The 26,931-nt window shown below is 38.7% G+C and overlaps 1 protein-coding gene across 6 annotated transcripts in view; it reads left to right on the top strand.

Moving 5' to 3' along the window:
* LOC117411059 (1-phosphatidylinositol 4,5-bisphosphate phosphodiesterase beta-4) overlaps positions 1–26,931 on the top strand; it is a 145,500-nt gene that overhangs the window by 35,898 nt on the left and 82,671 nt on the right. For 5 of the 6 annotated variants that reach the window (XM_034921636.2, XM_034921634.2, XM_059025282.1 and 2 more), the window contains exon 4: positions 7,223–7,289. The exons of the other annotated variant lie outside the window; for it this stretch is intronic. The gene's annotated coding sequence lies outside the window, so the exon portion shown is untranslated. The remainder of the gene's footprint in view (positions 1–7,222; positions 7,290–26,931) is intronic. 6 annotated transcript variants of the gene reach the window in all.

Below are 26,931 nucleotides of genomic sequence, written 5' to 3'. Positions count from 1 at the left end.
CTTCGTGTTTTAATGTTAATCAGTCATGATTCCCTAGATCATGGGTACTCAAGAACATTTTTGTGAGGTCCGAAGTGCCGAGTACATTCAAATAACTATTATTATTATTAGTTGTTTATTTAGCAGACACCTTTATCCAAGACCACTTACAGTGACTCACCTGAAAGACAGAGCACAAGGAGGTTAAGTGACTTGCTCAGAGTCACACAATAAGTCAGTGGCTGAGCCAGAATTTGAACTGGGGACCTTCTGATTACAAGCCCTTTTCTTTAACCACTGGACCACACAGCCTCCTGATGTACTATGTGCAAATGTTTCCCTGTTTAATGGGATAGCTGTTTTCTTTTTCTCCACAGTGTGAATTGCGGCTATCACTTTCTGCCAGTCTTAATAACTGATGTAGCTGTGAATCAGTCAAAGTACTGCGATACATGGATTTCACTTGCTTCACTGAGGAAAAAGCACTTTCACAGCAATATGTGGATCCAAATAATCAAAAGACATTGAAAGCAGTGTCCTTTATTGTTTGGTATTTCTGGTCAGGAATCAGAGACCAAAATGCAAGGCTTGTTATGTCATTTCTCATTGCCTTAACTGAGGAGTCAGGTAGCAGGTCAATCCATTCCATTTGCACATCAGCTTTAGAGAAGCCCAACACGTCACATTCTTCTGATACTTTTTTTAATTGGCTGTATAAGGATCATCAATGCATTGAAACAGAGGCGCCAGGGTTTGAAAATTCTACATTTCATTGTTATTACAAAAAGTGCTGTCACAAAAAAAGTCTTCCTCAAAACAATAATGTCAACCAAAAAAAACCTCCAAAAAAACAAGTGTAATCCATGCAGCAATTAGAGAAAGGTAAGTATTTGAAGCAGGGATCTAATTGTGTCTTGGGTTGCTATAAAACCCTGTTGGATGCATTTGAGATACATCAATTTATATCCATGTAGTTTCCCATGTTTACCAATTTCTGCCAACAAGAACAGTGCTACTTCAAGTATATCTGACTTTAATATTTAAAAATGAAAATGAAAATGAATGTTAAAAACTGTACGTTGCGCCTGTCAAATAAATAAATAAATAAATGATTTTCCGACGGTACAAGTTATTTGATTTTAAGACCTTTCATAACGTTCTCATACTGTCCAGCTGTAACTGGTACGCAATGGAACAGCTACTAAATGATTTCAATGGATAATTCTGAAAAGTTATTATTATTATTTTTTTTTTAATAAAATTATAAATATGTAGCTACAGTAAGCACTTTTAGGAAACAAACTTCATTGTGAAGAGAACATAAAAAAAAACTTTTTGTCATCAAACTAACAAGAAAAATTGGTAGGCTTTACTACATGCAAAAAAAAAAAGAAAGAAAAAAAAGCAGCAACGTAGCCCCTTTAAAAAAAAAAGATATCTTATGTTGTCATACTTAGCTTGATTCGTGGGCTTGCAGCGATCCTGAATTTCTGTCGAAACTGGTGGGTTTACTTTGTTGTTGTATTGTTGTCTGTACCAGAAGAGTATGAGAGGTGAAATTAACAAAAAGTAAATAATATAATGCAAACTCATCTATTAACAAAAAAATGATCTATTAACAACAAAACAGCATACCTTAAATTGAAATTTAATTTACTCAAGGACAAAAACAGCATACCTTAAAATGAAATTTAATTTACTCAAGGACAAAAACAGCATACCTTAAATTGAAATTCAGTTTACCCTAGGTGCGGAAGTTCTTTATTTGAGCTGTGTACTTTTGCTCCACAGTTTATTTAAATATGTTTTATATGAACTGTGCAAGCACAAAGTGTTAATCATTCCCCTCAGCCTTGCACACTTCCATCGAGGAAACCAGGGCTTGCTCTTGCTGTCTGCCGACACGATAAGCCAATCGCAGCTAACTTTAGATTGAATCCAAAACTGACACTCAGACGAGTTCTGGATGGGGGCTCCGAGCTTTACAGAAGGACCGGGCTGAAGTTAGTTACTTATTCCCAATACGAGGGCTGAAGTTAGTTACTTATACTCGGTTCGAGGCTGAAGTTTATTTACTTATTCGCACAGTTACGTATTGAATATTAGCTCACATTCTAATGGGGAAATCACATAGATAGTCTGAATGTGCCACCTCTATATCATTTTAAAGCTTGAGCAGAGTGGCACAAGCAGCCATGAAATATACACAAACGCCGTTCTTTTCCTGCGTATTAGTGCACATTGTGAGGGCTTGCCACCTCAAGCTGGGTGTGGTGTTGAAGGTTAAGCAATTGTCTTGCGAATAGAGTATGGTGCATATTAAGTGCTGTACATCTGTTGGAGAGGACAGTATGGGTGGAATAGTGTTGCTATGTTAAAGGCTGTGTTTTAACTTGTATTTTCATGGACTAGCATACTGGACAAAATCTGTACTGTTAGTGCTGCCTTGGGAAATACAACATTTTCGGTCAGAGTAAAAATGTTCTGTTTTATCCATCAGTAAATGTTGATTCTTGACCTCCTGTAAAACTGTCTCATTTGCCTCTAATAATATGAATAATTTAATGTGGGAAAAAGATCTGTTAAACTTTCAAAACAAATTATTTTTAAAAATTGCAGCCCACACTGTAGTAAATCATGGTCCAGCTGCATAGTGCTGTTTTTTTTACTTAACACTAGTTATGACATGCAGTTGTGTAGTTAGTAACTGCATGTTTACCGTATTTATCACTACATTTTAATTAATGGGATAGTGTGGCAAAGTGGTTTGCAGTGTGCAGGTGTAGAGGTGATGCAGTGCTCACAACAGACACAAGACAAGACAGTTCATGATGAAAAACAGCTCTTTTATTTGGCTGGGTTGTGTGCTCGCAACTCTTAAATAATAATAACTGGCTCAACACACCAATGTGTATCGCTCAGTTTAACCACGGGGTTCAGTCCCGAAATAATAATACATTTAACAAGACACACACAAAAACAACACGGTCACAAGTCCAGAGTGAGTGCTCTTAGTGAAAGTGGTGATTTATAGGTTTATACTTGCACAATGGTGAGTATAGTCCGGGTTTAATTGCTGGCTGTTTAGCTACAGCTCCCAGAGTTTAGCCTTCTATAAATGACAAATGTGACAGTTTAATAGAAAGACAAAACAAAACACCAAAAACTCACGGTTTCTTTTTATAACAGTATGTCCTTTACAGGTCTTTCCGTAACCATAACAAAGGAACAGATTGCTTGGCCACATCCCCTGAGATACCTTCAGTCACGCCCCCTTCGGTAACGAGTGCAATCACTTATCCTCCAATCCATGACTGACACATCGCCTACCGCATTAAGGCGATGACCTCTGGTATAGTGACTCCGCCCCCTTTCTGGATGGCCGACTTCCGACTGACCCTGGAATGAACTGCCAAACCATCCAGTCCGGAGCACACTGTTCCTGTTATACAGCGCCCCCACAGGGAGGGAGGGAGATTATTAACTAGGATTCATTCACTCTCTGTCACAGATGGTCTCTGGGCTTGATCTGAATTTCAGAAATACCAGTGCAGATCACAATGGAGGCACTTGGCTATCAATCAAATTAAACAGATGGGCCTTTAGATATCTGGGCATTACTCTGCTGTAAAGTTCCTAATTGGAGCTACTGTAATTAAATTGACTAGCTAGCTCCTGCTTTTGTTTTTGGTGTATTTATTGTGTTTCTTTATTTTGATAAATTCCCCAAATATAGTTCTGCGTGCAAAAACATAATAATGGTAATTTATTTCATGGATGTCTTTTTTTTTCTTCTCTTTTTTTGTAAATACAATAAAATTATTTGTAAAATATGCAAACATATTAGTTTGTATTAATTGTTCCTATCACAGTTAGGTAAAAGCAATTTATGGTCGGATTTATGGTCAGTAGATATTGCACATCTCAAATGTGTTTTTCAGTTGTCCGATCTAAAACCGTGGTTAAACTGCACTATTTTAAATTTACTATGGCATCAACTGCATGATCTGATGTAGAGATTTTTTTCTGGGGGGGGGGGGGGGGGTATTTTTAAGTATGGTACATTGTCTGTATTTAAATGTTAGGCATTTATTAAGGACATTGCATTCACACAGCAATGTTAAGCTAGAACTCTGGTAAATGGGCACATCAAACTACATTTGATTTTTGAGAGGTGCAATACATCATTTGGGCATTGAAAACTAGGTAGTCTGGTCTGGTAGTACTGGTTACTGGTTTGATGTTTCTTTTGGGTATTTTTAGGTAATTGCCATTTCCAAAAAGGAAAATGGCTCTTATTCAAGTTTTGTGAATTACATGTCAGCCATGCAAATCCCATATGAAGGAAATGTAGAAGATAGCATAATTAGGCAAGTCTACACCCAATGCCTCGAGAGAGAAACTTAGGGGCAGATTAAATCTAAATTCTGTGCACCGCCTTAGTTAAGGGAGGATAAATGTTGGCATCAATACAAAAATTCCCAAATGCCACCCAATTGCTTGGTATTAAAAACAAATTCAAGGCCTCACACAGAGGGGATTTTGTGGCTTCTCTAACGCAGCACCTTGTAGGTGGCGTGTCATTTTAGCATGGTATTGTGGCAAAGTGGTTAGTAATGCGCAGGTGTAGAGGTGATGCAGTGCTCAAACAACGACAATAACACAGTGTTCACGGTCCAAACAGTTATTTTAATTGTTGTCACGGTTTGGTACCATCAAATAATAATGCTGGCAACTACGATTATCTTTATAACTTGGCAAAGCTTTGCCTTACACTTCTAACCAATTCAATGGATGCAGAACGTGCAGTCTCAATGTATGGGCAAGTCCACACCAGACAGAGAATGTCGGCAGCAACTGCTGGGGGATGTTGCATGCTTGCCTTTATCAAATGATCCTTCCTTGTTAACAATTCAGAGATCTGGCTCTTGTTAACAATTCAAAGAGAGACCTGGCTATCTTCTCAATTTCCGAAGAGCTTATTGAAATTGATTTCTCAAGTAGTCGTCAAAAAAAAATAAAAAAAAATAAACATGTTTTAGTGATTCTCAAGAGTAATATGCAAAATGTACAGTTTAAATGTACTTCAAATGTCTGCAGTAAATCTGCTAAAATAGAAAAAAAAACATAAATTTTGTAATGTACATAAACAACAAAGGATGTGCTCCACAGCATGTTTTGCCTTATTGCTTTATGGTCTCTCTGACATGTTCTGTTGCGTATTAGTTATGCAGTGCTTCTACTGGTGGAAGACTGCAATTTTCAGAAAGGAGACATCCACAAGATTTGAAATGACAAATGACCATGCCCGTAATGAAATGTAATACAATTTGTTCCATGGCCTTGTCCATTGGCGCTCGCTAGCCACCCCTACGCGCTGGCCAAACTATGATGTAATATATATTGATTGATGATAACTAATGCCAACAGGCAGGACAAGTGGCACTCTGGTCCACCTTCCCCCTAGACAAGGCGCGCTGCAAGGTGGAGGCAGGGAAGGATGAGGACCAAACAAAGAAACGACAAGGAGGTGCAAACGAAAGGGCTATTTATAGGAACAGTTTTATTATGTATGTGATTAGTGGGTGGATTCCCTTTCAGCAATACTAATTGCAAATTTGTATGTCAGGCTTTGTGGCTGCAGTTTCTGTTTGCAGTTCAAGCGTAGATGAATATGTAATTATGGGCGTTCCTGCATAAATTCACAAATAGCGGGTATAGATAGTGCAAATCAGGGTTCTCAAATATTATAATGAGATGTATGAAAGCTGCAGACAATTGCGACACTTACAATTGCATCAATTTGTTGCTGGTATTTCCCAGTCTCCCTTTCTCGTACATTGCCAGTTGTGCATTTTTGAGGCTGCCAAATACCTGTTTTTTCCTAAAAGCAGGGTGTACTTACAAGACTTGAAAACACATTTCTATTTCTAGGCTGCCAAGTTAATAATAATAATAATAATAATAATAATAATAATAATAATAATAATAATAATAATAATAATAAACATTGCAAATTGCGGTATGTTTGCGCTGCGACTGGACCATCTTAGTAAACCTACCCCTGAATGTATTAGGTGGCACCCAAGGGATTATATTTCAATCCTGTTGTGCTGATACTGCTGTACCTGCCCATTCAGATGAAGTTTTACAATTGTAATGATTGATATGATTGAAATGTATCAATCATTACAATTGTAAAACTTCAATAGTAAAGAAAATATATACACCTGGAAATAAATCCGGAGTGAAGGCTTGCCGTTTCTACATCCTGGATATTAAATGAGGTAATGTATTACATACTTCTAAAAATGCAATTCTCTTATTGGTTACAGGGCAATGTAACCAGATACCAAGTATTAGATCACAAATGTTATTTACAAATGGAACTGTACTATGGTAATCCTGTTCTAAATCTTGAGCAAATACTGAGACAAACAAAAGAGAGGAGAGTTCTCTTCAAAAACTTCTGCTACAGCAAACACTGTGGATATTAATCTTGCGCTTACGTGAGTGGTCATGAACTAAAATACTTGAGAACATGAAGGAGGCTTGTCCTTGAAATTCTTCATTGCTGCTCTGTGTGCAAGTATAAATCACGGAGCAACATGACTTGAAATATGCAGAAACAGAAAGGTTTGCTTGTGTTCAATTTAATCCTTTTAGACCATACTTTCAACAACTTACTCTCAAAATCTTGTCCCTTGGTAGCAGATAATGTAGTACCGTTCGTACACCAGTGGTTACACCTACTTAAAAGTAAGCAGTTTGGCATATCTGTAAGCTGGCATTATATTTGCAGTCAAAAACTGATTAATTGTACTTTAGGTCACAAATACAGAGTGTACTGATGATTAAAAGGACCAGAGGCATAAGAAATGTCATGACTCAAAAGCCAGGAAATGAAATTCTGTCCAAGTATTTTGTACAGGTTGTTTTTAAGTACTGTACTGTATGTGTTAAAGTTCTTGACAGTTTCTGTGCTTTGCAATGTTTTTGGTTAGTTTCAGAATAGTATATAAATTAAGGTGAAACCATTTTTAGTTGTGTAGTTAATAACTATTAACTTAAAGCAGTTGTGCTTGTTGTATTTAAACTTAAGTTGTATCCTGCTTTTTATAAATTGAATATAGACATTGCTTTAATATTTATTGAAACTGGTATTGGTTTTGAAAGAGTCACTTCTTCCCCATAAATTTTAGTGTATGTGAGTTTCTTATTGATTGTTGTTCTCCTCACACAGAAGAAAGAGGTCCATGCAGCACCTGTCTAATTAGACCACATTCATTTGGATAGCTAAGATCTGTAAGGTAAGATACATTAACTTTTTTTTTTTTAAATATAGAAACACAAAATATTAATAGCCTCTCCTGCATTCTGTCCTGTGTATTCAATTTTGTGCGCTGAATTCTACATGCACAGAATCCTCAGAACTACAGTATTTAAATATTCCTAAAACCTACTTATTCTGTTTATATACAACACATTTGCATCAGTAGAGGTTTCACTGTTAGCTTTATTTAAACCACATCTGTTTTTGTTTTTTTTTTTTTTTATTTGTTTGGAACATAAATACCTGGTCCGTTCATTTATTTTTGTGAGACGGCTGAAAGTGAAGAGTAGTGTTTCCAACCAACAGTTTAATTTAAGATAATTAATTCCTCCCAGGCCCACTTCCTGCACCGATACATTGTTCCTTCTGGGCTATGTTTATATAATGAATTATTGTTCTTCAATCAATTGTAGTAGGCACAAATGTTCCAAGGCTTGATTATTTTTAACAGTGATGTCCTAGGTGTTTTTTAAAATACCTCATTATTTTTTTTTTTGTTGCACAACCACAATGATTTTCTTTACTTTTAATGCAAGCTTTTCAAGCTGCGTATTACTGTTGTGTTTCCCCATCACCAGTCTTTGGATTTCTATTACATTAGTGTCACATCATTCACTCAGTATGACTTAGATGCTTTTTCTCATTGGCAGTGTCATTGGTTTCTCACTGTTGTGGTTATTGCCAATATTGGCCAGGGTGTTCTTCAAGATATAACCATGTCAAAGGTTGACAGAGAGAGATTTCAGTTGATTTCCTTACAAATTATACAACTGTGTAGGAATAGTATTGTAGAAAAATTACAGGTTTCATTAAAATAGTTTTTTATTGTGTGTATGTGCTCTGTATATACAGCAGGTATTGGTTAGAAAAGGCCATTAAATAAATATACAGTATAGCTTAAAAATAGCTACAGCTTCTGTTACTCCCTCTCTCAAATGAGGAATAAAACTGCTAATCTGATTTAGATACAATTTTAAATAATTACTCAGAGGTTCAAACTTGATTCCTATTGATTCAGGGAAATCAGTTAATTGGGTGTACAGTAGGTCATGCCTGCCATCTTTCACAAGACACAGTGCACATGCTGTTAGGATATAATGTAAATTAATGGCTGCAGATTCTAGAATATACAATTAGTGTTTGTAGTAGTATAAAAATAAACCAATTAGACAGATTTTTTTTTTGTTTTTACAGCAGTTTCTCAAAGGAATAAAACATTCAAGAAACAGCTTAGCTGAGCAGTTAATTATTGTTCTGAATAGTACATTTGCTTTTTATGAAAGCCGAGATTTTCAATCAGACTCTTCTTGCTGAAATAGTACGTACAGCACCTGAAGACACTTACATGACATAATGTTTATAAATATCACTTAATTATGTTTAGGGCTTCTGATTTTAACTGATAAAAAACGATAAAACAAAAAAAAAAAAAACACTGGAAATAGTTACTCAATTCACGTTGACTTCACCCCTTTCCTATTTTTAAAAAAAAAAAAACTACTGCAAAAAGAAATAAAACTCCTTTCCCAGTGCAGCTGGACATGTTCCTCCTTCCTGACTTGTATTTATCATTGATTCCATCTGAATACTTTAAACCCACCCCAACTACTGAATGGGAGCAAATTCCTACATTTCTGTTGGAGACTCCGCTTGCAAGATTTAAAATGAGATTACAATTAGGAACGGGGACTTGTTTGCAGGATTTAAAGCTATATTACAGTTAGATAGGTAGGATTTAAAACAAAATTGCAAATTGAGGCCAAATGTAAAAAAAATGCCTAGACACACAAAAACTCTAGAAAAAATGTCCCCATTACCATAATGATTAAATTGAGGAAGAAAGCAAAGGAAAGAAGGTACAACTTAAGTGTGCAATTACTGTTGAATTGCTATACATATTGTGACAGAAAGACACGGTCAAGCATTTTGAAAAGTAACTGATAAAAACAATTTAAGTATATAAAAAGCGAAAGCCCTAAAAAAAAAAAAAAAAGATTTTGGGGTCTCGAAAATATGTAAAAATAAGCACCGAAAAATGAAATTAATAAAAACAGAAAAACAGAAGCCCTAATTATATTATAGCAGTTCAGAAAACAAATGTACAGCTGTGAGATAATAATCATATTTACAGTCTTCCACTAACAATGGGGGAGTTTCCATGTGTGTTCTAGAGACACTGCTCGAGCCAAATGAAAAATGACCCTATACGTTTCGTGTTTCCATTGTCTCAGTTTATTTTACTCGAGAAGACCCCCTTTGCATCTGACGTCATGCAAATGAAGGGGAAATAATAATAATAATATCTTTATATAGTGCCTTTCATAGTGGACCACCATCACAAAGTGCTCTACAGAGATAGGCTGTGAACTGTGCATTATATGCAGAGTCACTTACAATAGGACATTGATTTAACATCTCATCCACAGGATGGAGCACAAGGAGGTTAAGTGACTCACACAGTGAGTCAGTGGCAGAGGTGGGATTTAAACCGGTGACCATCAGTGGCAGTGGGAATTGAACCGGTGAATTTCTGGTTACAAACCCTGTGCTTTAACCGCTGGACCACACTGCCTCCTTAAGGAGGAGGTTGATATGCAAATTAGCCATGCGTAGCATTCTCACGCAGACAGCGCAGGAAAATTTGGTTTCAGGTACACAAGAGAATCTCACCTGGAAATCTATGGTTGTCAGGTGACGTCTTGTTTGAGTGAAACTCTAAAGCACAGTCTTAAGCTCATGTAATAAAGCTGTGATTTGTAAATGCCTTGTGCCTGGTTGTTTAATAATATGTTTTACTGCTCTTGCCCAAATTGTTTTTTGAAATGTCCATTGGTGGGGTGGCATATCGTTAGTAGTGAATAATATTTCAACTAATTGATCACATGACTTATTAATTAAAGAAAAAACAAAATAATTAACACCAAGGTATATAATGAAACTGTCCAACCCAGCTTTCAGTAGTTCGGGACAAACACGAATCACAAAATGTTTTAGTACAAATATTTATTGAGGAGAATGCAGAGTATGCAATTTTACAGAAAAGTATGTTATATATACAAATTCATTTGGCATCAAAACTAACTTGGTTTCAGGGGTCGCTGCCTGGCCTACTGGACGAGGCGGCGACCCCCCCATAGATAAAACCTACATTTTTAAAAGAGGTGGAGATGGGGAGGTGGTGGGTTACGATGAAATCGAAACGCAAATGAGAGGTAAGTGAAGAGGGTATTTATAGTGCTAACAATCTTAATTAGCTAATGTGTAAATTGAATGATTCACTTTGGTGACGCGGAAATTGGTGTCTGACCCTCCTCCCGAACTTTAGTTATAAACTTTATATTGCAGATCACCATTGGTGAAAACCGTCAGAGACATAGGATTATATAGATCTGTGCCAGACACCTTCCACGTATGCTGCCAAGGCTGTCTGTATTGGGAGCAGTGGACATTTTCACACAAAATGCTGGTTTCCATGTGAAAATGGCCGTGTATTTCCTGTGTTTTACGTCATGCTCATAAGTAAATGAGATTTACCCTATCCCCTCTCAGTGTCCGTTATTTTCGGCCACAAACTGGATCCTCTCAAGCTGTTCTCCCAAACGTGCACGTGCATCGCCACTTCATGTGTAAATAACCACACATGGAAACTCCCCCAATGTAGTTCAGTCTGCAAATGAAGGTGTTTTGAAAAGACCTGTTTAGCTTATTGCTGGCATTACAATAACAATAAAAAATATTAAACAGTTTAGTAACAGTCCAGCATGAGACTAATCCTATTTACAGTACTCCACAGATGAAGTTTAGTGATTTACTGGCATTACAATAACCAGGGTAAAATATGAAACACTGATAAAAAAGGCATGTTGACTGACTCGTTGCTACACAGGTTCACTGCTGTGTATCACTCAATTGTAATTTAAAAAGCAGCCCTTTAATGTAAACGCATAATACATCCTCCCAATTGTTTCTTTGCTAATTCTGCCTTGTTATTTTTAAAATTTAACAAGAGGTGTGTCTCCAGACAGAATATGTTAATGAAACAAACGGTGTGGCGTGGAGTGACAATATCCTTTACACAGTAAAGCGATCAGTTTCCTTTAAGGAATGTATACAGTAGCTAGAAAAATAGCTTTGAGCTTGTTTTTTCATCATCAGATAATATCATGTAATTAAGAAATGGTCATGGTTTAACATTGCCAATTATAGCTTTATTAAATGCAGGTAGAGTGGAAAGAAATAAATGAAACAATAATTAAATACACAATTAATTTAGCTTGCTTACTTCAGGAAAGCCCCGCCTTTGCCATTTTTTGTTGCCGTCTTATTTGCTTTCTTGTTCTCTATGTGTTTCCGATTGGCAATATGATCTTTAATGGTATTGACTCGTACATGATCAATCGAATGACAACAAAAAATTTCAGAATAGTATCCCACCATCCTCATATAGATAACCAGAAAATGTTTTAGCTTTTGCTGAAACATTGCATTTTTGTTTTCTTAGTTGGTGCAGTCGCCATGTTGAGTTTTAGCAGAGACACGTGAGTGAAGTCACATGATGAATTAACGCAACTTGGCTGGGTGTAGTGCAAAAAACCCCCAAAAAACTCAGAAAATTGCAGTTGCGAGGAGAAAAAGACAACACTGCAAAATTCAAGTAACGGAGGGAAGATATGTCAGTCTCCGGTTAAACCAAACATTATTTCCTATAATATAGATATTGCTTCTGTTTTTCATTTTTTATTAATTTTATTTTTCAGTGCTTATTTTGAGCTATTTTCGAGTTTTATGTAAATCTTTTTTTTTTTTTTATTCAGGGCTTTCGTTTTTTTATATACAGTAATCCGTCGCGTATCTGCCCGCCCATTGCTGGTAGTGTCACATTAGCTGTTCAGTGTGTTGATATGTAAATAAATCCTGTTCGCCTGTGGGACGTATGAACTTCAACCTCCATCTCAATCTCCTGCCTATCACTCAGCAGTGAAGGCACGTACCCACACGGCAGACGGCTACCCTGTCACAAGCTTTAATACCCTGTATCTTTCTAAACAACGGATTTAGGGGAGCTCCCTAATAAAAGCTGAATCTCAAAACAATAATTGTGTGAATGTAATAATTGTTACAGCTCTGTATATTGGTATTTAAAACAGGATTCATTCATCCCACTTTTTACATATCCACCCTTACTCTGGTACTACTGCAGTCGGATAGGCAACGGATTACTATACTGTATGAAATTATTGTTTTCGGTTACTTTCCAAAATGCTTGGCCGTTTTTTTTCTGTCACAATATGTATAGTAACTTGACAATACTTGTACACTTAAGTTGTACCGTCTTTCCTTTGCTGTCTTCCACAGCGAAATCCTTATGGTCACGGATAAATAACAGAAAATGTTTTTGAAGTTCATACCGCAAGTTTTTTTTCTTTCTTTTGTAGTATGTTTTGTAATGAATATTCTGTTAGGTCGCAGAATATAAGTATATATAATATAAGTTAGGTTCAGCAGTTTAGTCATTCAGCCATTTTATCTTGTTGTTGGAGTGGAGATGGAGGGCGTGCCTTTGAAACAGAGATTATTGCCTAGTGGTGTAGTGATGTGAGGGCAATAGTTAAATCTATGTTTGCTCCTATGATGAGATTTTAACCAATCACAGGCCAGAATGTCCAAGCTCTGACTATATATATATATATATATATATATATATATATATATATATATAGATATACAGTGCCTTGCATACGTATTCACCCCCCTTGGACTGTTCCACATTTTGTAGTGTTACAACCTGGAATTAAAATGGATTTAATTAGGATTTTGTGTCACTGATCTACACAACATAGTCCATAATGTCGAAGTGGGGAAAAAAATCTACATATTTTTCAAAATTATTTACAAATAAAAACCTGAAAAGTCTTGCTTGTATAAGTATTCACCCCCTTTGCTGTGACACCCCTAAATAAGCTCTGGTGCAACCAATTGCCTTCAGAAGTCACATAATTAGTTGAATGGAGTCCACCTGTGTGCAATTAAAGTGTCAGATGATCTCAGATTAAATACACCTGTTTCTGGAAGGCCCCAGAGTTTGTTAGAGAGTATATCTAAACAAACAGCATCATGAAGACCAAGGAGCTATCAAAACAAGTCCGGGATAAAGTTCTGGAGAAGCACCAATCAGGGTTGGGTTATAAAAAAATATCCCAAACTTTGAACATCCCCCGGAGCACCGTTAAATCCATTATTAAAAAATGGAAAGAATATGGCACAACCGAGACTTGCCTAGAGAAAGCCGTCCACCAAAACTCAGTGACCAGGTAAGGAGGGCATTAGTCAGAGAAGCAAATCAAGAGGCCAATGGTAACTCTGAAGGAGCTGGAGAGATCCACAGCTGAGATGGGAGAAACTGTCCATGAGACAACTATAACCTGGACGCTCCACAAAGCTGGGCTTTATGGAAGAGTGGCGAGAAGAAAGCCATTGCTGATTTTGCCAAAAGGCATGTGGGAGACACAGCAAGCATGTGGAAAAAGGTTCTCTGGTCTGATGAGACCAAAATTGAACTTTTTGGCCTTAGCGCAACACGCTATGTGTGGTGCAAAGCCAAGACTGCTCATCACCCTGAGAACACCATCCCCACGGTGAAGCATGGTGGTGGCAGCATCATGCTTCACTGTGGGGATGGTGAAGCATGGTGGTGGCAGCATCATGTTATGGGGATGCTTTTCATCGGCAGGGACTGGGAAACTGGTCAGGATTGAGGGCAAGATGGATGTAGCCAAATACAGGGAAATTCTAGAGGAAGACCTGTTTCAGTCTGCAAGAGACCTGGGACTGGGGCGGAGGTTCACCTTCCAGCAGGACAATGACCCTAAACACACAGCCAAAGCTACACTGGTGTGGTTTAAAAACAAGAACCTGAATGTCTTAGAATGGCCCAGTCAAAGCCCAGACCTCAATCCGATTGAGAATCTGTGGCAAGACTTGAAAATTGCTGTTCACCAACGGTCCCCATCCAACTTGACAGAGCTTGAGCAATTTTGCCAAGAAGAATGGGCAAAAATTGCAGGATCCAGATGTGCAAAGCTGGTAGAGACTTACCCAAAAAGACTCACAGCTGTAATTGCTGCCGAAGGTGCTTCTACCAAGTATTGACTCAGGGGGGTGAATAGTTATGCAACCAACAAATGTCTTTTTTTTTTGTTTAACTTTTGTGTCACAATAAAAAAATATTTTGCACCTTCAAAGTGTTAAGTATGTTGTGTAAATCAAATGGTAAAAATCTCAATTAAATCCATTTTAATTCCAGGTTGTAACACTACAAAATGTGGAAAAGTCCAAGGGGGGTGAATACTTATGCAAGGCACTGTATATATATATATATATATATATATATATATATATATATATATATATAGTAACACAGCAGGGAGGGGGTTAATATCCTCCCTTCATAAAACATGTGCGTATGCACATTTTGTTAATTGTTTTATTGGTAATTATCCCCTGCACCTGGTGATCATTATAAATTAGAGCCAGGTGCAGGGTATATAAAGGAAGCAGCCAGTCTGTTCAGGGCTGCTGGTGTGTTTAGAAGCCTGCTTGATAGTGTGCTCAAGCGTAAAAAGAAAAAGGTAGTGTAAAAACCTTTTTGATTAGTGTCAAACCTGTTTGTTGTGTTTTGTTTGGCAGGTAAACAGCTTAGCCTTCCTGCGAGCTAGTCAGGGACCTGCCTGTATAGTCAGTGCTCCAACAAGGAGCTAGGTGTTTGTTTTTGGTTGTGTTTTATTTGTTTATTATAAATAGCACAACCGTGCTTAAAACTCCATTCCCTGTGTCCTGGGCCTGCTTTAAAAGGGGCAAATGAACGACCGTGAGTGCCGGCCGGTTACAATATATATATATATATATATATATATATTATATATGTGTGTGTGTGTGTGTGTGTGTATATATATATATATATATATAGATATATAGATAGATAGATAGATATATCTAGATATATCTAGATATATCTAGATATATCTAGATATAGATAGATAGATAGATATAGTGGTTTGCAGAAGTATTCACCCCCATGCAAAGTTTTCACATTTTGTTGGCACCTGAGCGTACTCCACGACGCTTTCACATTGGACTTTATATGTAGAATCTTCACAAACTACTCCACATTGATAAAGTTAAAAAATGCATATAGAATATAAATAAGTAAGATTTACAGAGAAAAACAGATTAATCTCAGTTGCATAAGTATTCAACCCCTTTGCTACTGCAGCCCTAAATCAGCTCAGGTGCAAATGATTTGTTTGAAAGGTCACAAAGTTAGTGAAATGGTTTCAGCCTGTGTGTACTTAAGGTGGTTTAACTTGTAGATCATTTCCCTCAGGTATATAAAGACTTTCACGCTGCAACTCACATAGTGATCCAACAAAGCAACCATGAAGACCAAGGAGCTTTCGAAACAAGTCAGGGATCAGATGGTAGAGAGGCAAAGAGCAGGAGAAGGGTACAAGAAAATTGTAAGGTGCTGATTATCCCTCTCAGCACAGTGAAGTCCATCATTAAGAAGTGGAAGATGCATCATACCACCCAGACACTACCCAGATCAGGTCGCCCTTCCAAACTGAGCAGCCAGGCAAGCAGGAAAACTGGTTTGGGATGTCACTCTGAAGCCAACAATGACCTTGAGAGATCTGCAAAGTTCTGTGTCTGAGATGGGAGTCAGTGTTCACACATCAACAATAAGCTGGTCCCTACACAAAGCTGGCCTGTATGGACGGGTGGCAAGAAAGAAACCATTACTCAAAAAGCCTGTAGATGATACTGCAGACATGTGGAAAAAGGTTTTATGGTCAGACAAGGCAAAAATTGAACTTTTCAGTCTAAATTCCAAACCCAACACTGCACATCACCTAGTCAACACCATCCCAACTGTCAAGCATGGTGGTGGCACCATCATGTTATGGGGATGCTTCTCTTCAGCAGGGACTGGGAAGCTTGTCAGGATAGAGGGGAGAATGGATTGTGCAAAGTACAGGTGAATCCTTGAGGAAAACCTGTTTTAGTCAGCCAAGAAACTGGGGAGGAAATTCACATTTCAGCAGGACAAAGCCAAAGCCACACTGGAGTGGTTGAACAAGAAGAGAATTAATGTTCTTGAGTGGCCCAGTCAAAGTCCGGACTTGAATCCAATCGAAAATTTATGGCGAGACTTGAAGATTGCAGTCCATCGACGATCCCCAACAAACTTATCAGAACTGGAGCAATTTTTCTGTGAAGAATGGGCAAAAATGTCACCATCCTACTGTGCAAAGCTAGTAGAGACCTGTCCAAAAAGACCTATGAAAAAGGTGATTCTACCAAGTATTGACTTAAGGGGCTGAATACTTATGCAACCAGTAAATTTCATTTTGTACATTTTCTTTGAAAGTTTTGCTGCCATTTAACCTCCTCCTCATATAACAGTGTTCAGTTTAACCACTACAGCTTTGAATAAAAAAAGTTTGATTGAAAAACTGTGCAGAAATTATTTGTAATTCAGCAACGTGATATTATTGATAGGAGGTGAATACTTCTGCAAACCACTATATATATATATATATATATATATATATATATATATATATATATATATATATATATTGTGATAAATAGAGGGTTATCGGGTGTTAGTCCCGATAGAAGTAGTAGGGATTTCTATATAAAGAACAGCGATAACTGTACTGTTGGTCACAAGATTTTCTTTTCGTTTGTTTTAAAATGGCCGCCGCTTAAAAGACTACAATTCCCCTAGTTCCTGGAACTCAGGGGCTCTGTAACGGCGGGATTCTGGGTAATAAAAAGGGGAGTGTTTTGTAGCAAGTGTGGTGGTGGTACGGCAGTGAGGCCTGAGTGTAGGATTGTTTTTAAGCGTTATAAAAAAATCCTAGCAGGACGTGCCTGTGGGGGCCAAAGAGTGGAAAATATTGTTAGTACTAAACTAAACGGTGATACGGATATACAGCGAGCAGAGGCTGTAAGGGACAGTCTTCAAAGGACGATGAAATACGTAAATACAGCGAGGTGCGCTGTTTAAAAATAAGCGTTTGGTGTACGCAATTCAACGCAAAGGACAGAACAGTAATACTGAAGACACTGCTCTGAAACCGGATATAAACTTACCTGCAACGCTACAACAAGCTGTGAGTACAAGCACTACAACCGGAATACATATTCCTATACTCAATTGGTGGAGTGGCTGGCAAGCCAACGTGATTACCCAGGAACAAGGAAGAGATGCTGTGTTTCTTTTTTCTTTACTGGACTAAGTGCACCAAGGGTGGACAATTAAAAGACTGAAAAGAAAAGGTGCATGTACCAGTGGACTTAAAATCTTTATGGGATTTAATTGCATTATGTTTGTGTGTACAGTTCTTCTTTATTATTAGGGTGTGGATTAGCCACTCCCTAATCAATAGTCAGGGCTTGAAAAGTGAGTTAGTGCCCAGACCTGGGTTAGTTTTTATTTTGGTGCTCATATTTAGTTTTGTCTCTACTTTTGTTTTCTGTGTAAATAAAATCTCACCTATTGGTTCGCCATTTCTGTTTCCGACTCAGTCTTTAGAATAGCATATTCAGTCAGAGTCTTACAAAATAGAGCACTTTCGCTCACACTTGGTGTCAGAAGAGGGATTTCTGACTGAACGCTAAGTCATCATATCCACCAAGACTCCCAGTGCTATAACGATTGAGTAACTGAAAAAAATGGCAGATTTGGCTGAGGTACTCAAGATGTTGGCGCAGACGCAACAAGAAAGCAACCGACTGATACAGGAGCAGTTGAATGAAGCTCGGCAGGAGCGAACTGCCATAATGCAGCACTTGGCTCAGGGGAGCCAACAGCCACTCAGCAGTGTGCCAATTCGATCCACACATGTGATCCAGAAAATGACAGAGGGAGATGATATTGAGGCGTTCCTCCTGGCGTTTGAGAGGACTGCAGCTAGAGAAGGGTGGGCCAAGGTCAAGTGGGCTGGGATACTGGCGCCCTTCTTGATAGGCGAGGCACAGAAAGCCTATTATGACCTAAAGCAAAGCGACGCAGACAACTACCAACTATTAAAATCAGAGATCTTGGCTCGAGCAGGGGTCACAACAGCCTTGAGAGCCCAGAGATACCATGCGTGGAACTACAGCAGTGGTACGGGCCCTCGATCTCAAATGTTCGATTTGATCCATCTGGCCAACAGGTGGTTAAAGCCAGAAGTCAACACTGCATCCCGGATAGTAGAGATACTAGTGATGGATCGTTATCTACGGTCACTGCCTGCAACCCTTCGGAAATGGGTGGGACAGGGAGACCCCTCTACTATTGACGAATTTGTCGCTTTGGTGGAACGACAACTCGCCGCCGAGGATTTGGCTCGGCAACCCTCGACCAACCCAGGATGGAAACAACGCAGCAGCCCAAGACTGGGTAAGGCAGAGGGCTTTAAGAGGGTAGAGGAGCGGTCACAGACTGTGAAGGGACAATACAGAGACCATGACTTTGGGAGTGGGTACCAGGGAAATAGTGGAATGTATCGATTTGACCATAGTAATATCAGGTGTTACAAATGTCAAAAATTAGGACATATTGCAAAGAATTGCACTGAGAGTGAGGAACCAATGCAATGTAATGTTAATGATAATTTTTGTGGAAGTATTATTGTGGCTAGCTCACCCCAAGGGAAGTATCCCTTTTTAGTCTCTGTAATGGTTAACGGGAACACAACTAACGCCCTTGTGGATTCAGGTAGTGCAATTACCTTAGTGTCACCTGAGTTTGTAGACCCCTGCCTATTGACTAGGAATCTAAAAACCGGAGTTACTTGCATCCATGGGGATGTAAAATATTACCCTACTACTCAGGTTGTAGTAGCTTGTGGGGAAGTAAAACAAGAGATGAGAGTAGGGGTAATCCCCAGGTTGCCTCACCCAGTAATTCTTGGTAGAGATTTTCCAGGGTTTGAAGACTTGGTGCAGTTAAACGGGGAATTGGTTAACCCCGAAATAAAGCAAGAGAGGGACCTAGAATATCCAGAAAGCGTAGTAAAACTGTTCCCCTTTGCCAATACAGAGTGTTTTTTTGAGGAAAGTTTTACCCGAAAAATATTAAAAACTAGAAAGCAGCGTCAGAGAGAGAAAAGGAGAGGGGCTCCAGTCACACACGTATTAGTCACGCAGAGTACAAAACGAGTCGGGAAAGGGGTGGCAACACAGTGCACCGTAGACGACATATTAGCAGAAACAAGAGCACCAGTACCATTGATAGAAACAGAGGAAGAAGCAGGTAGCTGGGATGAATCCTTTTCTCCTAACAGCGACCAGTTTGCTCGGGCACAAGAAAATGACCCGACATTAGTCAATGTAAAGCGACAGGTGGTATCAGTAAATGGAACACTGGTAGAAAATGCAATCATTAATCCACAGGAACACTTTATAGTAAAAAATGATTTACTTTACAGAAATACGATTATTAATGAAAACCCGGTAGAACAATTACTGGTACCACACCAGTTTAGGAATTCAGTTTTGAGATTAGCACACAACCATTTATTCGGAGCTCATTTAGGGGGGGAGAAGACACTTCAGCGCATCTTACAAAGATTTTATTGGTTAGGGATCCGAAAGGACGTAGAACGGTTTTGCAAATCTTGCCCAAAATGCCAGAAGGCAAGTCCTTGACCCCATTTAAGAGCACCCCTAGAGTCTATGCCCATAATCGACATCCCATTTGAACGGATTGCTATGGATCTTGTAGGGCCCTTGAGCAATTGTACCACATCAATTTATTAAAACCATGGGTAGACCGCGAAGTATTGACTATACACGCCAGTGAAATAGATAAGACACCTATAAATATGGGTGCAGGATTGTCGTTGGAGCAAAGGAGAGAAGTGAAAGAGCTAGTTAAAAGAAATCAAGATGTGTTTTCCCAGTTGCCAGGAAGAACGACGGCCACCCAGCATGAAATAATCACAGTTGTACAAAGTCTCAGAGAAGCTGCACTAACAGCTAATCCAGATAAATGTTTTTTTGGTTTGTCCGAGGCCAAATATTTGGGGTATATTGTGGGTGGGGGTACAGTAAAACCACAAGTTAGCAAGGTGGAAGCTATTAAAGAATGGCCAGTTCCGCAAAATAAAAAACAGGTTAGGGCATTTCTAGGCTTAGCTGGATATTACCGTCGGTTCGTACAGGACTTTTCATCCATCACAGCTCCACTGACAGACTTAATTAAGAAGTCCGCACCAAATAAGGTAAAGTGGACTGGGGAGACAGAAAAATCTTTTAATCGGGTGAAGGAACTGTTGTGTAGTGGTCCTGTGTTAAAAGTTCCAGATTTCACAAAACCTTTTATTGTACAGACGGATGCATCGGAAGTAGGGGTGGGGGCGGTGCTGTCACAAATAGTGGACGGAGAAGAACACCCGGTTATGTATTTAAGCCGCAAGTTATTACCTAGAGAGAAAAGGTATGCCGTGGTGGAAAAGGAATGTTTGGCAGTACGTTGGGCTATAGAAACACTAAGGTATTATTTGCTCGGTAGAGAATTTACTCTAGTGACGGACCATTCACCGTTAAAATGGATGAAGGAAAATAAAGAGAAAAATGCAAAAGTGACAAGGTGGTTCCTGGCATTACAACCATACAAATATAAGATAGAACATAGAAGTGGGTTAAAGAATGCAAATGCAGATGGTTTGTCCAGGGTATATAGCAAGGGTGATGAAACCGCTCCAACCAGTAGGTTTGAGCTGGGGAAAAGGATATGTGATAAATAGAGGGTTATCGGGTGTTAGTCCCGATAGAAGTAGTAGGGGTTTCTATATAAAGAACAGCGATAACTGTACTGTTGGTCACAAGATTTTCTTTTCGTTTGTTTTAAAATGGCCACCGCTTAAAAGACTACAATTCCCCTAGTTCCTGGAACTCAGGGGCTCTGTAACGGCGGGATTCTGGGTAATAAAAAGGGGAGTGTTTTGTAGCAAGTGTGGTGGTGGTACGGCAGTGAGGCCTGAGTGTAGGATTGTTTTTAAGCGTTATAAAAAAATCCTAGCAGGACGTGCCTGTGGGGGCCAAAGAGTGGAAAATATTGTTAGTACTAAACTAAACGGTGATACGGATATACAGCGAGCAGAGGCTGTAAGGGACAGTCTTCAAAGGACGATGAAATACGTAAATACAGCGAGGTGCGCTGCTTAAAAATAAGCGTTTGGTGTACGCAATTCAACGCAAAGGACAGAACAGTAATACTGAAGACACTGCTCTGAAACCGGATATAAACTTACCTGCAACGCTACAACAAGCTGTGAGTACAAGCACTACAACCGGAATACATATTCCTATACTCAATTGGTGGAGTGGCTGGCAAGCCAACGTGATTACCCAGGAACAAGGAAGAGATGCTGTGTTTCTTTTTTCTTTACTGGACTAAGTGCACCAAGGGTGGACAATTAAAAGACTGAAAAGAAAAGGTGCATGTACCAGTGGACTTAAAGTAAATCTTTATGGGATTTAATTGCATTATGTTTGTGTGTACAGTTCTTCTTTATTATTAGGGTGTGGATTAGCCACTCCCTAATCAATAGTCAGGGCTTGAAAAGTGAGTTAGTGCCCAGACCTGGGTTAGTTTTTATTTTGGTGCTCATATTTAGTTTTGTCTCTACTTTTGTTTTCTGTGTAAATAAAATCTCACCTATTGGTTCGCCATTTCTGTTTCCGACTCAGTCTTTAGAATAGCATATTCAGTCAGAGTCTTACAAAATAGAGCACTTTCGCTCACAATATATATATATATAATATAGGTCTTCAGTGCTGCCCTTCCAGAATCATGGAGGGCTTTTGCAACGATGAACTGTACATTATTTGTAATTCATTGTTGTTTTTTTTTCTACTTGCCCATACCATTTTTTTAAATTAATTTTAATTAATTTAGTTCCTGTCAGCATGTTTTTGAACCTGGAGTTTATATTTGTCAGTAGTGTTCAGTACAGCAGTTTATTTACTTGTGGAACTTGGTGCCTAAGTTGCAGTTTATAGTACTGTGACAGGGTGGCTGGGCGGTGACGTCAGGACAGAAGCAGGAACGTAAACACTGACACTAGACACTGCAGATTCCAAACAAAAAGACGCGGCGGCGCCGTTTTATTTAAATTATACAAAAATAAAATAAAAGGTTTTAACAAAAAGACTTGCTCACAGAGTGAAATAAAAAGGTTAAACAAAACAGAATCACAAACACAAACAACACAATCAGGCTGGGCAATAAATAGTCTTCACTGATCCTTTACGTTTTTTTCTTTTAGTTTAGTTTTTGCTCGCTCTCTCCGCTCTAACACCCGTCACCAACTGAGAGCACTGCAGGCTTTTATGCAGGTGACCATCTCCCGATTAGCAACAAATTAATCATTTAATTAATTCGGGAGATGGCCACCTTCTGCACGATGTTTTTAAACTGCTGTGGATGGGGCTTCCCATCCACACTACTAAACAAAATAAAACACACGGCTACGCCGTCATATAAACACAATAAATCATAACGACAATAATAATAATACAAAACAAATACAAAATAACACGGTCAGAGGGGGAAACCCCATTCTAAAAATAAATAAACAGAACACTGTACAGGGATCCTTGCCCTGTTACAAGTACAGTAATGAGCTTTGAGCTATAGACCATATTTGTTAACATGCCTTCCTGCAGCAATAGTGTTGGCCACTGTAAGGCTACTCTCTGTTGCATTCAGCAGATAAAAATGGTAGAACCTTTTTTGCACAAAGTTGTTTGTAACAATTGTAGAACTCTGTAGATTTTAAGAGAAGCATTATTTTATGAGAAGCAGACAAATAAGTACAGCACCATATATTAAACAGGATATAACTTAATTAATAACTTTAGAGAGCTAGGATGGCTGCTTGTTTATTAACTATTGTCCTTCTGCTAAACACTGTCTCTTGTTTCTTTCATTATTAATTGACTTGCTCGTGTGTGTGTGTTGGGGGGAGGGATATCCACAGGGCATGCTGCCTATAAATAAGCTGACAGCCTGACTGCATTAAAGTGCAGCTGAAAAATGTGTGATAGGTTGTTCTGCTCAACTTTGGCTTGATGCAGCATGACTGTACCTATTAGACCAGCAGTCACTCAGAAAATGTTGCTATGGAGATGCATGATGTCAAAGAGGAGCAACATATGTGTGCTGTTAAGAAAGGTCTGCCTGTATTTCAATGAAGAAAATAAACATACATTTAACTGTCAAAGAAAGAATAGAACCACGCCAGTTGTTTAATATATAACAGTTGCATAACCCCTGCTAATTGATATTCATCAAAACCATCAAAACATGATTGTATTCAGCATATTTTAATGCAACTATAAGGGAATGCATTGTATGAGTTTCAAAGGTTTATAAACAAGATTGATTAATAAGTTAAATATAAAATGCATGGGTAAAAAATGACAACCACAATACTACTACTATAGTGCATCAGTAACTTAAAAACACCCAATTGAAAAATGTATTTGTTATTTTATTACTTTTCTTTTACTACTAACATGATATTGTGTGTTCTCAGGCAGTTACATTTTAATGTTTTGTACCTATTGTACTTGTATTCCAATGACAAGAGCTAAAAAAGACATTTGTAACAGCATGTATCAATAAAGGTGTTGGGCAAAAAACTAACACTTGCCTTTTTCTGGTCCTGTGGGATATAGTTTTGATCTTGTTGGGTAACTGTCATAGTGTGAGAGGAAGTAATTGAGCTACTGTATAAAGTAGCAGGTTTAAAAAGCATAGTTGGGGGGGGGGGGGGGGGGGTTCTCGAGTGGCGCATCCAGTAAAGGCGCTCCAAGTGGAGTGCAGGATCCGCTCTATAGTCTGGACGTCGCGAGTTCGAGTCCAGGCTATTCCAGAGCCGACCGTGGATGGGAGCCCCCAGGGGGCAGCGCACAATTGGCTGAGCGTCGCCCTGGGGGAAGGAGGGTTAGGTCGGCCAGGGTGTCCTCGGCTCACCGCGCACCAGGGACCCCTGTAGTCTGGCCAGGTGACTGCGGGCTTGTCTGTAAGCTGCCCGAGAGCTGCGTTGTCATCCGACGCTGTAGCTCTTGGGTGGCTGCATGGTGAGCGCAGTGTGAAAAAAAAGCGGTCGGCTGGCAGCACACGCTTCGGAGGACAGTGTGTGTTCGTCTTCGCCCTCCCGAGTCAGCGCAGGGGTGGTAGCGGTGAGCTGAGCATAGTTGGTTACAGAAAGATCATCTGCTTCAGAAAACATGACCAAATCACTGTAAGTATAAGCCTTTTACATGTATTAATATAAGAAAATCTTAATTTCAGTGCAATTTGTAATACTTATCTGTTAATTAACTGTGGCAGCATAAATGTTTAAAAGGTAAACCGGCATTCATTCAAACTAAAATTTGATATGTATTCATAGCCTCATTTCCATTATAAATCATTGCTTTGTGAACCATTTTGCATGACAGTTCTAAACTCTTAACCCCTAACTTGGTTGCTGAAACCCATTCTGTATATGGCAGTGTTCTGTTTGTGCTTGACTGGAAAATATGTTGTGTCTTATTATGAGGCTACATTAGCAGGCAAGGTCAAGGGATTGGACCCTATAATTTCCGAAATGCTCATTATAGGTACTTATTTGGGCATTTGGATGTTTATGTATTTTTTACTGTTTTATGTGGGATAATAATACATGTGTAACTGATTGATGTACTGCAGTAGAAGAACTATAATGAAACAAGACATTTTTTACTCTTAGTAGTTACTGCTGTACAGTAACATGTTTAGATATAAACTCTTTGAAACAGCTTTTTATAGTGATGTAAAGAAACATCATTTAAGATAAAACAGATAGGAAAACAAAGACAGAAGCTTGAATTTATTGATTAACTTTTAGTAACTAACAGAGCTTAGACAATTGTCACAGCTTATTGCAGTGTTTGACCATTTTCAGCATGTCGACCATGCAACATATTCAAGTAACCAGGTGTGGACTTGGTGCAATCATCCTTGCTTGTCATCTGAAACAAGTTAGATCACATCATGATCCACCCAGCTGACCTAGCAGTGATAAGTAATATTCCCTTTCCCTTAGTAGCCAGTTTCCTAACGCTGTCTCAGACAGAAACCAAATGGAATGTTTTAATTGTTCTGGCTGGTGCTGTATGTGCTCCCCTTTATTCCTCTAATAACCTAGTTGAAACACAAACAGCTCATGCATAGGCTTACGTGACTTGAAAATGCATCAGTGAGCACATTAAATATATTAAAGTGTCTGAAAAAAAACGAAATTACACCATGATGGGGTTAGCTTCAAACATACAAATAGGAAATTCAGGATTGTCAGAACTTCTATAATATAGTAAACAATTATTTCTAAAAGGCACATGTGACAGAAAGACAATGATTCTGGTGGTAAATCTCCCTCCTGTCCTGTGAGGGCGCTAAGTAACGGGAACAGGGTACCCTGGACTGCTTGGTCTGACACTTCGTTCCTAGGGTTAAAAGGAAGTTGGTCATTTAGAAAAGGGGTGGAGCTTCGGTACACTAACTCATTGACCCGGAAGGGAAATGATGTGGCAGCCGCAGATTGGAGGAGCGGCTGCAGTCGTTTACCAAGGGGTCATGAGTGACGGTATAACTAGGGGTCGAAGCGACGTAATCTGTTCCTTCGTTTTGGTTATTAAAAAATAACCCAGAAGGACCTGTGTTTTGAATATACGTGTTTAATGTGGGGGTACAATAAACAGGACTATTATTTTGGGACCAACCCGGGAATTACAAAGTAAGTAATACACGCAGCTGTATTACTTACCATCTTTATTGTTTGTTTTGCCATCAGGCACTGGACATAAAATTAATAAAACAAACCTTTGCACCTGGATTATAATTGTCTGTCTGTTCATTGATCACCTTCACCTGCACACTATTAACCACTTTGCCACAGCACATTATTTAAATAAAAAAATGTACTGGTGGCATAATTACCCTGATATGAAATGTGGGGGATAAAAGGCATATCTACTGAAGCTGTATTACAAATTGAGTCATTAAATGTTGTCATGCAGGACTATTTTATAGCAAAATAAATACATTAATAAACTGCAGCTCCTTGAGTTAAATCACAATGTGCAGTACTAGAGAGCTGTTAGTAGGTCCTCGTTGCCTCCTTGCCCTACATTTTAGAAATCCCTCATGTTTTGTCATAATACCAATACAATAGAAATCTACTTTTTCAAGCTCCACTTAAATCTGGATTCTATTGAACAATTACTACCACTACAAGAAACAGTAATAGCTTTTTCAAGGCAATATTGCTGCTTATGATTGGCCAGAAGAGTGGAATAATTTGCCACTTTAATGCCTGCTTCAAAAATATAGAGTTACCTCAGTGTTGTAAAACAAAAATAGGCTCTCCTGATTGCTCTTTTATGCAGCTTGTGGGCAGCAGCCAGTAACCGCAGCTTGCAAGTGCTTGTTACAAGAAGAAAAAAGATTTCTTCATCTTAAGCACGTTCCTGGAAGCAAAAGATTAAAAATCATTGATTCTGCCACCCTATAAGTTAACGTAAAGTATACA

The sequence above is a fragment of the Acipenser ruthenus genome, chromosome 6, assembly GCF_902713425.1.
Source record: "Acipenser ruthenus chromosome 6, fAciRut3.2 maternal haplotype, whole genome shotgun sequence".
Taxonomy (NCBI): domain Eukaryota; kingdom Metazoa; phylum Chordata; class Actinopteri; order Acipenseriformes; family Acipenseridae; genus Acipenser; species Acipenser ruthenus.
Note: the sequence above shows the minus strand (reverse complement) of the source record. Positions and strands in the feature narration are given on the sequence as shown.